Raw genomic sequence first — 12,441 nt, 5'->3', positions numbered from 1 at the left:
GAGTATTCTTCCCTAACTCTCCCTTTTAGAGAGACTCATGGTTTCCCATGATGTATGCTTTCCCTTGCTGCAGCAAGGTGATAAAGCTAACAGTGTCATTACAGATGTGTTTCTGTAGCTCTTTGGGCAATGGGCTTTATCAGTTATCTGTTTTTTGAATCATCAGTTTAGTTCATAAGCCTGAAGCTTAAGAGGAGGGGTTTAGCCAGGTAATGATATATATTTATACCTCCTTCATACAGACAGTAATTAAGGCCTTGAAGGAGGAAATGGCCATGAAGGGGAAAGCAAAGAGTAAAGAATGTTGAGTCATGAAGATGCAAAGAAGATTATTTCAGGAAAGAGAAAGTAATCAGCAGTGTCACGTATTAATGGAAGGATGACAAATATGAAGGAAGGGAAACACTCAAGAACAGTTTTGATTGAGTGTAAACACAGGAACCAGATTGGAGGGATAGACAGTGAATGGGACTGAGGAGATACAGACAGAATATGTAGACAATATTTCCTAAAATGTTTTGTTGAGAATGGGAGAGTAGCTTTCTAAGAATGAAGAATCAAGATTTGAGTGTATTTTTTTTTCTTTTCTTAAAGTTTATTTAAAAGGTAAGAATTGGTACAATCCAGTACGCAAAGCTAGTGGTACTTCTTTGTGAGTGGAAGGACGTTGCTTTAGTTATAAGATGAGTTTAGGGAATAATACAAGTGCAATTGCAGAGGGTTTAGAGGTGGAGAGATGACACGGGTTTAATGGATTCTTACATGTTTCTTTTTTTTTTTTTTTCCTCCTTTTTTGACCATATTCATTGTGTGTATGAGGGGCAGATGTTAAAAGATAAAGGAAGTTTGAAAAAGAACATGGAGTTTTTGTCTAGAAGAATTTGTTGAGCTTCCTGATGAAAGTCAGTAATATTTCCAGGCAATGTAGAAAGAATATTTGAGATTTGAGATTATGAGATTAAATCAACATATTCAACCTTATTTTTTCATAGGGATCATTCAATGATTTGTATGAATTTACAGATAAAAAGATAGGACATCAATTCTGAGAATATCTCAGAGTCTATTGTAGCAGTCCAAGTGAGGGAGAGTGCACCATAGTTATTTCATTATACATGGGAGAAGTGAAAGATTTGAAAACTTGAGACAGATTTAAAAAGACTTGATTATTGATCTGATGTCTGATGGAGTAAGGCATATGTCACTAGATTTTCAACTGAAACAACTTGCTTGGATGGCTGAGCCATGCACCTTGACTATGGACTGTGAAAATGGAGAACATCATTATTTAGTGAGTTTAGTTTTAGCAATACTGACTTTGAAAGGAATGTGTTTAGTAGACACATATGTTTAACTTGAATATTTACTTATTTAACAAATACTTATTGAATGTGCACTAAGGCTAAGTTGGGTTATTTGCACTGAGGACATAATAGAGAAGAAAACAAGTGAATTCTCTTCACATTGTGTAGCATATATTCTAGTGAGTTGTATTTTAAAAGAGAAATTTGGATTACATATAAAAATGGGAGTAATATGAGAAAAAAAATCATGGAAAATTGCCCTGTGAGAGAATGGGATATCCTGGGAAGAGACTGTAGAAAGTAAAGAGAGGAGGACTTCAAATAGCATCCCAAAGGTCCCCAATACAGAAGAGCAAGGAAGATGAAGAGGAGCATCAAAATAGCTTGGAAGGGATGCCCAGAGGAAGAGAATAAAAACTGAGTGTATATAGTATTTGTAGATGCCATTACAATTAAGAAATTCTGCTTATGGGATGAAGCAATTACAAATCAAATATATGAATTACCATGGTGATTATTAATAATTTTTCTAAGAATTTAAAGTCATAGAAACAGACATTGGATTGGGATAGGTAGTGAAGTAATTTGTCAATAACTAAGGTCAAGCTAGTTGTTTTTAGGGGATAAGCCAAGTAAAAACGAACCAAAAATACACTAGCTCACAAAACGTTAATGACACGAGTGAGAAGGAGTGACATTATGGGGTGACAAGAGACAACAGCCTGTGAAGTGAACAGTCCCCAGATAAATGAAATTCAGAGCAAACAATTACCATGACTGGAAAGAAGTGGAAACGTTCCTTTCATTTTAACAGAGGTCATAAGGAAAATAAAGACTCAGAAGTAGGTAGACGTGCATATCAATTCTGGTGGAAGCAGAATAAGGGAGTTAATATCTAAGGGCTTTGGAAGTTTTAAGACATCATAGGGCAGGTTAATATTCTGAAGGCAAACAAAAAGGGTGATTTGGAAATTTGAGAAAAATGGAGATTTTAAGATTATTCGGAAAGTGACATTTGGCATAGGCTAGAGATACGTGGTAATGTAATAGTATTCAGGCAAAATTAGCCTCTGGCTTGTGGCTTTGAATATCTGGATGTGAGATTTCCTCATTCTAAGAGATCTGAAAGATAATGTTTGAAATGATTGATGAGGGGATCTATGGATATAAAAGTGAACATGTGAAGAAAGGAGAATGGGGCATATCAGGGAGTCAATTAATTCCTCTTTTAAAACCCAAAGATCCTTATTTTAAAAAAGAAGAAGTGAAAGCCCTTTATTATAGGACATATTGCATGTATCTATACTGGTCAGGATAGGATAGGTTCTGCTTCAGTAACAAAAGCAAGCAACCCAAAAAAAAAAAAACCAAAAACTTCTAAAAATGTAGCAGCTTAACGAATTAAGGTTGAGTTCTTGCTTTAATCATAGCCTGATGGGTGTTTCATGAGTAGCCATCCATATGGCAATTAAGAAACAGGGGCTGTTCCAACTGGTGGCTCCATCTCCCAGGGTCTACACAGTGTTGTCTAATGGATCCTGCACTCAGCTGACCATTTTAAAAATAAAGAGTGAGTCAAGGATCTTACAAGAGAATCTAACATGGAAAAATAGTGCACATCACTTAGGATCATGATCCATTGGCCAGAACAGGTCCTATAGCCCCAAACCAACCATAGTCCTCCTGGACACCCAGGAAGAGGACATGGAAGATGAGCATCTAGCCAGTCCCCACTACGGTAAATTTAAATTGTATGTGTCTATCTTTACCTTGATATTAAAATTCATCAGGTTAGTAAACATATCTATTTATCTGTAAGGTAACAATGGTCACCTTATTGAAGAGAGTAGGGAGAAGTGACTTTTCCGTTATAATAAATAGTGAGGTGTTGTAACAAAGGTACAGATTGCTAAAGTAGCTAAAAGGAAAAATAAAGAAGTAAGCCAACATATCTAATTGCAATACATCTCAAATTAAAGGGGAACTTTGATGGAATTGTGGCCTCAAAGAATAGAGAATCTATTAATGAAAGACAGGTCCCTTAAAAATGAAGACCAATGATTTAAAATTGATTAACTTCAATCATAGTTTATGCATACAAATAAAAATCCCCCAGATATAATTTGACTTAGAGGATACAGGATTAGGTAAAGAAAATTTTGATTTGTGTAGCTTTTTTAAAATCATAATAACTGTCAAATTAACACATTAATTCTTTATACATTTCACACACAAAAAGACTATACATGAAAATATGATTCAATGTGGAAAAAATTATGTTGTAGAAGAAAATAAAAGCTTTCATTAGCCATGTATCCTGTACTAGACGCCTTTGGTATGAAATCTATGTTGTCCTAACTTTGAAGACTTGAACTTAACATTGATACTGAAAATTAACAGAGAATATATGTGCACTAAAGAATAATACAAATTACATATGTGTCCACAGCTCTGTGCTTCTAAAAAGGATAGTATTAATTCTGTTCATTTGCTTTAGGCATGCTGACTTTATGTGCTATGAAAAAAAATGCTAAATAATGTATGGGACAGGGTCAGCATATAGCAATTCATCCTCAGTCATTAAAGCACTGCTCGGACCTTAGCTGTTTATTAGAGTATCAAGGGAGGTCAGTTTTCAAAAGTGGCCATGTGAATGTGTACACAAATCCTAAGTTGGTGTTTGTAATGAGTCCTTAGGAGCATAAAACAGATAATGGCACCGTAGATGCCTATATACGTGTGTGGATGTTTGAGTTAAAAACCACTCTTGGCTACTTTTTCTAAAATCTAATTGTACAGTGTTTTTGGCCAATTGCCCTTAGAACTAATTCAATGTAAAAGTATTTGTACTACATGAATGCCAAAAAATATTCTTCTTTTAATTTATTATTATTATATTAAATCTTCTGTTGATATTTGGTATTAAATGATGTATTGATTATCACTGATTTTCATTTATGCTGCAAACTTGCCTATAAATTCTTTTTTCCTTCGGTTACATTGAGTCAATTTTAATTTGAGATGTTAATTTTGATTAAATAGGCTAAATTAGGTGGTCATTTTGCAGAAAAGAAGGGCAAGAATGTGACAAAATTTTTCTTTGGGAATTTTCATTTATTTTGCTTTGTTTTTAAAGACTTCTATCATAATATAATGTGTTTAAGGACATCAAACAACTTTAACACTGTTATTTCTTGTATCGTAAAATGTTATGATTTTCAGCAAATTTTAAAACATGATGTGTTTTATAATCTATGAATGGGGAAAACTACATCTAAAGTTTCTATAAAATCTATAGAAGCATAGCTACATAATAGTATTTTCAAGACATGCATTTTTTCTTGCATACTCAAAGGATTAGAATTATCTTTGATGAAAGTAAAATACATTTATTTTCATGAAACACTGACCTTACTCTTCATCTCCCATGGTGTTCTCTCGCGTGGAAAACAACAAAAAATATTTCATGAAGAGCAAGAAAAATCAGCTCTGTGATGTTGATCTATTTGTCCACAGTGGTTTTCTCAAAAGTGCAAATTTTGAGTAGAATACATGCCTATATTTCTCACAGCTACAGTTTAATCAAATTTGAAAGTTTATTAATTGACCATAGAACAATAATTTAAATATATTATTGATGTAAACAAATACATGGAGGTTCACATCATGGATCATTAGGAATTGTCTTCATTTAAAAATGGGATTAACTAAGCTCTTTGATATTTGAAAATGTATTTCTGCTCTTACATTATATTGAATTAATAGATGGAAATCATGGAGAGAGCTCCAAAGGAAACAAAACCATTTTAACTATTTCAGTTCCTACTAGATCTACAATGCCCGAGTCTATCAGCTTAGTAGTTGTCTACGCAGTATCTTATTTAAGTTTTTAAAACTACTGTACATTCTTATCTCAACTTTATAGGTGCAACACTGGGGCTCAAGCCTCAGAAAAGCACATAATCTATTCACCCCTAAAAAGCAAGCAGTGAGGCATGCTGAGGATGTTAGAACAGGTAGATAGCTAGATGAGCAGAGAAAGAGGGGCACAGGACAAACTGGTAGGGACATTCATCTTGTAAACAACAGGGGGTCCTTGGGCAGACAGAGAAAAGCAAAAACCTCTGGATGACCAGGAGACCACACATTTTGGGGTGACAAGGATCCTTGAGGCAAAGAAAGGTGGGAAAAGGCAGGAATCTCTGGCATCCAAATGTAATCTTTTGCTTATTATGCCCTCAGTACAATATAATTAGCCTTGCAGATTAGAAATATCCATCATGCTCTGATGCCATGACACTTCCCATCCAGACTAAATAAGGACCAAAATCCCTCCTCCCCTCGGAAAGGTGGAGCTGTGGTGAAAATCAAGAAATACAACCCCAAACCCTCCCTCCCCAATGAATATTCACCCATTCATTTTTACACCCCGTATAACCATCTTGCCAAGAAAGTCCGCGGTTACTCCCCTGAGTCTTCTCTCTCTCCCCTTAAGAGCATACTATCGCTTAGTAAATCCTCACTTTGCTTTCTTGACCTCTGGGTCCTGTCTCTGAACTCTTTCTGGAACAAGATGAGAACCAACTCTCTAGCAATAAGCATTTGAATCAAAGCTCAGTATTTCCTGAGCCCAGCCCATCTTTCCTTCCACCATACTCCTCTTGGAGTGCTTTCACCTGTTCTGCACCCTCATACCTCAAGGTCTGGGTGCTTTACTTCCAGAAGCTTCATCCCTCGTTTAGTAGCCCCAGGCTACTGGAGCTGCCTCACCAAGAATTCCTGGAGCAGAGAGAGCCTGGGCAGAGGGGAGGGCGGCACCTTGTACGGCAGCCCAGAGGGACTAATGATAAAGTGTAATTCCTACTCGAGGTATTCCCAGGACCATGCTAAGAGACTTCACTGAGCCCGCCTGCCTCGTGTCCTCCTCTCCCCAGTTCTGTCTTCCATGCTCTCGTGTTGTTTTCTCCCGGCAGAACTTCTTTAAAAGAAAATCACTTGCACCCGGACCATTACCCCAGGGTCCACTTTTAGAGAATAATAATCACTTGGAGAGATTGCTAAATACAAGTCCCTGGGCCCTACTGCCCGAGATTCTGGTTCAACAAGTCTGGAAGGAGCCTGAGAACCTCCACTTCTAACAAGCTCTGAGTGATGTTGTTGGAAGTGGTCCATGGTTGTGGTCCATGTTAGTGGTCCACAGCCCGCATTATGATAGCTTTTTTGTAGACAGCCTAACCCAGGAAAGTGGAGAAGTGGTTTTGTTTATTTGTTTGTTTGTTTGTTTTTACCTTTATTGTGAATCATAATCCCCTGGAGGGCCTATTAAAATGTAACATCAGGTCCCTCCTTCACCGTTTATATGTGTCACTACATTGTGTTTTCCAAGAATGTCATGCTTTCAATTTTAAAGAAATTTCAATTTCAACCTTTGAGATGAAGAGAATACCTTTTTCATCTTGATAGTAGGAAAAGAAAAGGCGGATACCTTACTTTTCATTAGAAGGATTACTCTATCACTGTATTATCATGATGTCGGGCTGACAGTGTGGATTTCATGGAAAGGAGTAGGGGGAGAAGGGAACTTCTGAACTGGAACCATTTATGGCTCAGATGAATGTCACCATTTGATAATAAATGTGCAGCCATCAACAGAAAGATATTCTTGATCACAATATCTTATCTTCATTCATATTTATTGTCAAATGCTGACTGAAAATTAATATTGCATATTTTTCTTGTGTTGCTCATTACATGATATTATTTTTCCTTAGTACTAAAATAATAGTCCTTTAAAAAGGCATAGGGAAAGACTATGCACACACACACACGCAAACACACACAAAAAATAAAAACAAAAATTGATGACTTTACTATAAGGAAACAGACTTCATTTTACACATTCATTGTTATAATGAACAATTGAATTTATTGAAATAAAAAATGTTCACTAAAATGCTTAAGAAAAATAATTATTCATCATTGTAATGGGTTAACATCCTGTAAATGTATATGCATAAAAAGCTGTCAAATTCTCATGGTTATTTCTCCTTAAAGGCATTTTAAATACACAAAGGATTTCTTTGTAGTTTACTTTTGATTTCTCTTTATAGAAGCATGAGTATGAAAAAGGTTATGACAGCATAATAGATTTTTTAAAAGAAATAGTGAATATGAAACTTTCATGAAGAAACCTATTAGTTAAGATAGTCTAGTGTTGCCACTAGTGTGAATTTTATTTGAATAACTACAGACATTTATGACCTAAGAATTATAAATTTAACATCAGATATATTAATATACTTAAAACTGTCAGTGTCAAAGATCAGCCAAATGTTGTCATCAGGATAAGTAGAGTCAGTTAATTTATCAGTATTTGTTTAATCCATCTACTATATTACCTCTACTTATGACATATTGGTACAACTCATTGGAAGGTTTCTTATGTACACAAGTAACTTATAAGAATTAAAGCAGATTAAAAAAACAGTAAAAACTTTTACCCTGGAATTTTCATTTTTGTAAAAGTTGTGTCACACTGACTCCTTTTCTGCTTCATTTAGACATTCAGATGTGACAGTGACATTTTATATCATATGAAGCAATATTTCATCTTTAGGACAGGTCAAAGGATAGTAATGATAGATTTATGGCTGTGCCAAGATCATTATATGGGATAAAAATACAGCAGAATTTCAAGAAGTCCTTAGTCAGCTCTTTGCATAGCCAGAACCTTACATCTTTGGAGGTGACTTTGATCTTAATCCCTGTTCAGAGCATTTCACATCACAGCTACATTTGTCTTATTTCATATAGAGCAGTTTCAGGACTGAGAAATTTTGCAAAACCTTTCTGGAAAAAAAAAAATTGCCTTGAAGATTACACCAGGGACAGACAAATGAACCATTTGTTTCTTTGTCCCATTTAAGGGTAAAGACCATGCAATGGGCACCAAGGGAGAAATAAGCAGACAGGACAGTCCAAACTGGGAAGCACTATGGTATGAAGCAGTGGCCGAAACCCATTTTCCCCTGAAACAATTTAGTGTTAATTGTCTTGCAATTATAAACTAGTTTCGATAAGTCTATTTTTATTTTTATGTGTAATTTCTAAATGATTCGTTAATATTATATAACATTCATATTCTCTAATGTGCATTGTATGAGTGGGCATATTTTCTGGAAAATAATACCTAAATATACTGATCTGTGAGCATAAAGTATAACGACCAGTAAATTATATTAGATATTCACACAGATTCACAGAGGAAAGCATTTCTGCTTATTTATGGGCTGCTTGTTAGTTTTCTTGCATCACTGTAAACAATCTAAATTTATGAAACGAGTATTATTTGGGAAATGTTTATTCATTTTATATACATAAATATGTATACGTTTATCCATGCAATGTGATCCTAATAGACATATATGTCACAAAAAAGCAGTGAATATGGATCTTGTACTTGGAATTTAATCAGCAAGCATGATAGGGCATGCCAATAAAAAGACACAATTAAATAGAAGAGCGATACCTGTCCTAAGATTTTCAAAAGTAAATACATGTAAATTTTATTCTGTTATCATCTCATTTTGATTGTCCTTATTTCTCCCCAATATCCTACATAAAATGGACATTTTCTACCAATTAAGTAAAAATATCTGCATAATTAATACATACTAGTTGGGATGCATTCAGTGTTTGCAAGGAATTAAAAAATATGAGGCTAATTTTTTTAAAAGGAGGGGATTATTAGTCATCAGACAAGAAAGGTTCTCAGGACCAAAGACTTAGGGAGGCTCTTGCTCTGTTAAGGAACTGGAGGCTGGGCCGAAACGCTGACAACAATGCCCTGCAGGCTCACTCACTGTTCTGCATTTGATTTTTCTCCTTGAATCTGAGTTGCATCTCTCTTTCTCTTCTCCATTTGCTCCCTCCCTTCTCTGATCATTGTAGCTTTTTTGGAAAGAATATTGGAAAAGGTGCCTATTGAAACATTGGAAGGAATATGATAAGTCTGTGTCGCATGATTTGGCTGGGACCAGGTGCTTGGATCAAGAAGGAACACTTGTACCTGGGATGGCTGGGACATTAGAATGATATTTTATAAAATTACCCTATTTAGGAACTTTTAGAAGCTTGTCTTTTTTGCTACTGCTTTTAATCAAGGTCATTTTAAAAATCATTTTTTATTATTGCTGTTATTATTTAAGCAGTAATAATAATATTTCATGTAGTAATGGTGTACGCATTATACACAATTCCAATTCTATGGAAGGATATATAATGAGTTACAGTCCCCACGTGACCACTACCAACCACTAAGTTTCCTTGGCTGGAGCAAAGACGTTTAAGTATTTTGAGTGTCTTTCAAGTGTATTATAGGTTATTATGAACTGAATGTGTCCACCCAACATTCCTATGTAGATGCCATTGTACCCACTGTGATGGTGTTTGGAGGTGGGGCCTCTGGGGACTACTTAGGTCTAGATGAAGTGGGAACCCCATGAAGGGATTGGTGTCTATATAAGAAAAGGAAGAGAGGCCAGAGCTTTCTCGTTTTGATTTTTGCATAAAGAGCGGAACACGATAATCATTTTCCTTTTCCTTGCTTGTTATCCATTTTCCAATAAAGGTTGAAAGTATTTCTTATCACTTCATAAGATGTTGCCTTATTCTTTTTAAAGGCTTTTGTGTTTCATTGCATAGATAAATATGAATTTAGAAAAATCACCTATCAACTTACCTTTCCATTTTAACAAATAATGTTATCACCAACATTAAAATTACTTCTGTGTTCTTATGTATTTTTCACATATCTGAACATATCTCTAGGATAATTCATATCAATTGAAATGTTATGATTAAGGGTAGTCAATTTAAATAGATGCATATTGTCAAATCGCTTTTGATAGAGAAAATAATATTTCTCTTATGAGAAAATAATATTTCCCCAAACCTTCACCAGGACAGTGTGCTATCTGTTTTATCTTTACCAATTAGTGAAAAATATTTATTACATTTATTTTATAACAGATTATTGGTGAGTTTTCATATGTTTGAAGAGATATTTCCTTTTTTGATAATTGCTCATATTATCTCTTTTTGCTATCATGTTACATTTTTATAGTTTTGTATTATTTCCACTTTAAAGAAACTAGTTTTTTTTTTTTTCCTGTGGTATACATATCACGCACATGTATTCCCCCTAATTTGACACTTTTCTTTTGGATTTGTTAGTGATAGTTTGAATTTTGCCATGCAGAATATTTGTATTTATATAGCAGGTGTATCTATTCTAATTTTTAAGATTTTTAGAATTTTTTATACACAAATTCTTTCTCAACTCAAAGTATTTTTAAAGACAATCACATGTTTCTTTTATCATTTCTAATTATAATATTCAATAGCTTTCATTTAGATATGGTGTGAGAGATGAGAAAGGGTTCCAGGTTTCACTTTAAAATTTTTTTTGATTACTTAAGTTTGTTACAAAATAACTTAGTATATGAATCATCTATACTGATTTGAAATCATGTATTTCCATCAGAATCTATTTCTATTTTTAGAGTTTTATGTTCTTTGGGTGATTTTTAAGTCAAGATATTTCTATTGAACATTTAAATATATAATTTATAATACCGGATCATATCTTTTGGGTTTACTGCCTGTCTGCATCTTCTTCTTATTATTATTATGATTATTACTACTTTTTCTCATTATTCTTAGTTTATTTTTATTTCCACAAGGTCTTTAGAGTCAGCTTGTCATTTTCCCCAGCCCCAGGTATGTATTTATCAGGAACAAATTAAATTCATGCATTAATATAGAAGGCTTTTTAAGTATAAAAATTCATTTCTTGCTAACAGCAGTATTTTGTTTTCTCTGTAGTTGTGCTGCAAAATCATTGTTTAGTTTCTCCTGCAACATTTAAAAATTTATCTTCAGTTTGTCAATATATTTTTGTTCATACCTTATATGTTAAACATTTGGTAGCGCATCGTTCTCACTTGAGTTGTAGAAACATTAACAAACATAAAACAAACTATAAGAGTAATATATTTATTATGTCTATACTTTGAGTCAATCAGTTTGTATCTGTCATTTTTTAGCCCCACAATAGTCAGTAATGTATAACTTTACTGGGCTTTGATCTCTATGCATCTTTCTTGGGGAATTAATTGGAGTGACTATTGATAGTGGACCAGTGCTTAGAATAATCTTAGACCTTAGTTCAATATCTTTGCAAAGGGTTCTCAGACCCCCATTCCTAAGTTCTTCATTTTCTGACATTTATGTATCTTTAAAACATATCTACAGAATTCTTTAAAAAATCCATGGGCTCTACCTACTTCTGCTCATTAGTAGCCCTTGTTCCATTAGTGTCTTTTACACAAAAAAACCCAAACACAATAAAGGGTGAAAGAGACTAATAAAATATTACCTTACTTTTCAGAAATGGGAAAAATTTCAAACTTACCATCAATAAGCACATTCAAATAGAAGCATTACACACCAGAAATGTTAGTTTCTGTCAAAATATTCAAGTTCTATGATGATTACCATATATAGGTATTCAGCAAAATCATCTTTCACTATGGATTCATATCTTTAAAATATCCTTTTCTTCATATAATGGTTTGAGTTTTTTTAACACTTTTTCCTTTTTTATTGAAATATAGTCAGTTTATAATATCAATTTCTGGTGCACAGTATAATGTTTCAGTCATACATATGTATACATATATTCCTTTTCATATTCTTTTTCATAATAGGTTACTACAAGACATTGAATATAATTCCCTGTACTATACAGTAGAAACTTATTGTTTATCTATTTATACTTAGCAGTTAGTATCTGCACATATTGAACTTCCAATTTATCCCTTCCCACTCACTTCCCTCCCTGGTGGTTTGAGATTTTGATTTAATTGTCTATTAAATAAATTATGTTACTATACAGCCAAGCTAGCTTAGGTTTATTTTATTCATGGATTAAATAAGCTAACAAGTAAAACTAAATTTCCAAAAGGACAATAATTGTTCCTCCTTCCCAAGATAACATGCTAAGCGTCTATATATTGGCTGATATGAATGAGATGATTGGAGAAATCTGAGGAAAAGGAATGACACCAAACCTAAC

This window comes from Camelus ferus, chromosome 3 (assembly GCF_009834535.1).
Source record: "Camelus ferus isolate YT-003-E chromosome 3, BCGSAC_Cfer_1.0, whole genome shotgun sequence".
NCBI lineage: Eukaryota > Metazoa > Chordata > Mammalia > Artiodactyla > Camelidae > Camelus > Camelus ferus.
The sequence above is the reverse complement of the archived record's forward strand: the minus strand, read 5'-3'. Positions refer to the sequence as shown.